The sequence below is a fragment of the Eurosta solidaginis genome, chromosome 5, assembly GCF_040869045.1.
Source record: "Eurosta solidaginis isolate ZX-2024a chromosome 5, ASM4086904v1, whole genome shotgun sequence".
Lineage (NCBI taxonomy): Eukaryota > Metazoa > Arthropoda > Insecta > Diptera > Tephritidae > Eurosta > Eurosta solidaginis.
In genome coordinates, this window is record NC_090323.1 from 209,446,444 (window position 1) to 209,450,968 (window position 4,525).

Genomic DNA, 4,525 nt, shown 5'->3' on the forward strand with positions numbered 1-4,525 from the left:
GGAAACTTTTCTTCTAATTGAAAAACCTTGTTCCTAAAATTTTGATGTTGCTTTGCCCGGGGTGTGAATCTGGGATCTTCGGAGTGGTAGGCGGAGCACGCTACCATCACACCACGGCGCCCGCCGTTACAATTCTTTAGAAAAAGTAGCAGAATATTCTTGAGAGTGCGGCACTTCAAAAGAACATTTGACAGACGAAGTTTTTTGTAAGCAATATTTAGTAATCTTGTTTGTTGTGTTATTTCCGTGGAAAGGGGAAATTCTTAATACACTGTCCATGATATTTTAAGCCTTACTGCGCGGCTTCCTAGGTGTGGGACTCTCTTAATATTTTGAAGGAAAACCTACTAAAATTTAACTCTCACGACCACCTTAATTCGCCGTACTTGGGACTGCATTTAGCATTACTTTGGGAACGGGTGTGAGTTATGTGCGTTTCTTGGCTACTCCCACACTAATGGCCCAGAAGGCTCGATGTAGTCTTATCAAATCGCTCTGGAGATGGATGTGCTTGTACCTTAATAGTGCTTCTTTTTGAAAGTTTCCGGATCTAGAATATCCCCCAAAACCTTCAGGGAGTGTCTTTATAGCTGCGAAAACAACAAAAGCATCCATTTTCTCATCTGCTGAGAAGTATACGCCTCACATATTTGCTGATTGTATTGTAACTATCATTTAGGCAGATCGTGTTATTGTTGACACTGTCGGGGATAGGTCGCCAATTATTTTTCTACCCTCTTTCGGTGTTGGATAAGGCATGGCGTGTATCATCTGTATTAGCACAACACAAGCAGTTCCGATTCGTAACTATTTCCGAATAAAAATTGCTTCAAATTGCGAAATGTCGTCACTTCAACCTGGTCCATCCATGGGGCAAGCTTAACTTCGCCACATCCCTCTATATTGGACTGAGTTGGGGGCGGTACGTTGCTTCCTGTATTTCATTGCATGCGGCCAAATTTCAGCACCGTATACGAGTATAGAGGCTGGCGCAAGCAACTTCCTTTTGCATGGCTAGGATCTCCTGTCTTTGCCATTAATCTACTCCGATTCACTACTGTGTGCGCAGCCCTTTTGCAGACTCCTGTAATGTGTCCCAAAAAGTTCAGTCGACTGTCTACCCAAATTTCAGATATTGGAACCTTGTACCGAATTTGGGCTGCTCCCCTGTTATCTTTTCCTTTCTCTTACTTGAGTGGTTTAGTATGTTAGATGTCCGTCTCTCAGGTGGGTCCTTGAGATTTGTAGAAAATATCCCGGTACCTTGAAAGATCATTCTTGTGGCTTAAGCATGTCGTCCCCTCTTCGTGCATGTCGCCGTGCCTTCCTCATTTCTATTGGCGCCTTGAGGAGTTGTTTCAATAGGATCTTCATCGATTTCCTACGGTGTCCAACATGCACAGTGGGCAGTAAGACAACTGAGCAGCTGGCCTAACATCCTCCGCGGGTATTCCAGCGGCCCTTGGAGCTTGCCTATGTTTCAGGGTGACGCGGGCAGTTTATGATCCTCTTCCTTGAACAGTTCCACGTTGCGGTCTCTTTCGGTGGCATGCCCGCTTGTGCGGTTGGGTTGGTACGTAGAACGTCCACAATGTTTCATATTTTGTCCTCGCCCATCACCTGGTTTGGTAGACGAAACTTCTTCATTACGTTTTTATTTCCGCTGCTCTAGGGCCCCCGATTCACCTCCTCGCAAAGCGCTTTCCAGCACGTAAATTTGCTTTACTTAATGGCTTTACTAATGAGAGCTTTCTTCGTTCCCTTGCAAGTTTTCAAATTTTGCGGAGCCTTAGCTCTGCCACGCACGAGTGTTGCTAGTCTTCGTATCCTCAGATATATTTTCGCTGCTCCGTAATTTCGCTGCGTGGCCAGTCTACCTACTTTTTCCCCCTCCAAACTCTGCTCCGTGGCATAAACGCATTGCAAGCGTGTCAAAGGCAACGCCTTGTTCAATCTTCTTCCCTGCCGCATCGGTACTATTGTTTATGTATCGGGCAACTCCCAGTACGATGCGTGGAACATGGCTGAGTCGACCTTGCCTCCCATGCCAATTTTTTTCGTGACGTGATGTTTGCTTTCGCAGCTGCCATAAGTCACCATCCGGCAACGATCAGTATAAGGCTCTCTGAGACTTAGGTTATATAGGAAATCGAGTATCCAAAGCCAGCCAGTCAGTATGTTGTGGTCTTACCAGTATTGAGTACGGTCAAACCAAGCCTAGCCGCCATCTCAGGAACTAGCATTCTTTGGATGTTAGTCTACGGCATTCCCCATTCGAAAAAAATGTTACGTATACGCACCGGTACCCGTCTTTTCAGGTGGTAAGCATATGTTTGGGTGCAAATGGTTGGTTCTAATAAAGGCTGGTTTTCATTATGTCAAAATCACTGACATCAAATACTGACTTAACTGTCACCATGGCGATTTGGTGTCAAATGTGTTTTCATTACATATAAAAAACTGGCATGAAGTCGATATAGCAGTGTGTGTTAAAGACTGTCATCAAATTCTGGTGTCAGTCGATTGACATCCAGTTTTCACCACTGATGTCAAACGTTAAGTAAATATTTTTGACAGCCCATCAGCTGTTACATTCTTTTGAACAAAAAACAAAAAATAAAAGTAGAAGTGCGAGAGTGAATTAAATTTTGTAAAAGTCGATCAAATAATTAATTTAAACAAAAAAATACTGAAAAATAAACAAATGGCGATAGCTGCTGCGACTCTTTGTTTTGTGACAAGCCTAAGGGCATGGGGAAGAAAGCGGCACCAGCTAAGGAAGCGGAAGCAATGGTGGGTTAGGCCAGGGCTTCGGGATAGAGGAACATGTGGCTTCTACGCTACACTGCGTTCTAAACTGTTCGTGCTAGATCCAAAATGGTGCAAACATTTTTTGAGGATGACTCTGGAGGACTTTGACTTTCTTGTGGAGCGCATAACCCCATACTTTTACAAAGTTAATACGAAGTTCCGGGATGCCATCTCGGTAGGGGAGAAGTTGGCAGTAACTTTACGTTACTTGGCAACAGGAGATAGCTTTTCCAGCCTGATGACTGTTTTCCTGTTGGGAAAAACTACCATCTGTCATGCAATACGTGAGACATGTCGTGCTATTTATGAAGCTTTGAAAGACGATTTTTTAGAAGTGAGTATTCATGTGATTTCTTTAATCAGTCAGAAATCTACACATATATTAATGGTGGTTATATTTCGTGAAGGTTCCCAGCAGTCATGAAGAATAAACAGAAATTGCTCAACGTTTTGAACAGCGGTGAAATTTCCCTAATTGCTGTGGGGCACTTGATGGAAAGCATGTAGCTATTCAGGCACCTGCAAACTGCGGCTCTGAGTACTTCAATTATAAAAAATTCAACAGCATTGTTCTCATGGCTCTAGTGGACGTCGACTACAAATTTTTGTTTGTAGAAGTTGGAATCTGATGGTGGTGTATTTGGAAGGTAATTCTGCTACAAAATCTTGGAATTTAGTGTAAATAATTATTAACTCTTATTCCAAAATACACAGATGTCCACTTTCTACTGCACTTGCTGAAAATACAATTAATTTTCCACCACCGAAGCCACTTCCACATGAAGGAAATGAAATGCCTTTTGTCTTGCTGACGACGCTTTTCCTTTGAAAACGTACATAATGAAATCTTTTTGTTATCGTGAACAAGTTATGTCGCACAAAATTTTCAACTATAGGCTATCTCGAGCCAGAAATGTAGTTGAATTCTGAGAAGGCCAATGGACGTGAAACCAGTATACGCGAAAGCTATTGTCCGGCCATATGCGTCCTACACAATTTTCTTTTAAGCCGCAAATCAGTATATATGAGAACATCTGACGTAGATAGTTAGACAAATGGTGTTGCTGTTCAAGGTAATTGGCGAATGGAGCTTGGAGAAAGCGGAATGCTCCCATCAATTCGGCCAAGCAGTACTTTAGGTAGGCCAGCAAGCAATGCAGTAAATGTGCGTGAACAATTTATGGAGTACTTCATGACACCTCATGGTGAAGTTGCCTGGCAATACAACAGAACAATACTATATGACTCATTTTGGTAGTTTAGAAGCAAGTGTGCAATAGACCGGGTTTTTCCTTAAAATATTCTTTTTGTTCGTCAAATTAAAGTGCTTTGAAATTCATGGCAATGTTGTTTTTGAATTATTTGACAAAGTTTTTAAACAAAGAAGTTCCAATATTTTTATGTTTGGTGAATATTTTTATACTTATGTTTGATGAAAGAAAAATAATATTTTAAGGGCCTACAACTCGGTAGCTGACACAACTATGTGAAAACGACTTCCGAGCTCAAAAGGACAGAAGAAATTGGCTCTCAGGGATGTCAAATAAAAAAGTTACACTAAAAAAACTATTTGTTTTTGTAAGGATAAAAAAAAACAAATAAATTTCCCGAAACCCTCTCAACACGAGCTTCGAGTTTTTTTATTATGTTAACTAATCCAATACAGAAACTGTGATTGTTTAATGTGGCGGTTCTGAGAGCAGAATTTTGGCAG

The 4,525-nt window shown here is 41.7% G+C and overlaps 1 pseudogene; it reads left to right on the forward strand.

The window, feature by feature from the left end:
• Positions 1 to 3,049: 3,049 nt before the first annotated feature.
• LOC137254371 (uncharacterized) lies at positions 3,050 to 4,069 on the forward strand (annotated as a pseudogene).
• Positions 4,070 to 4,525: the final 456 nt, after the last annotated feature.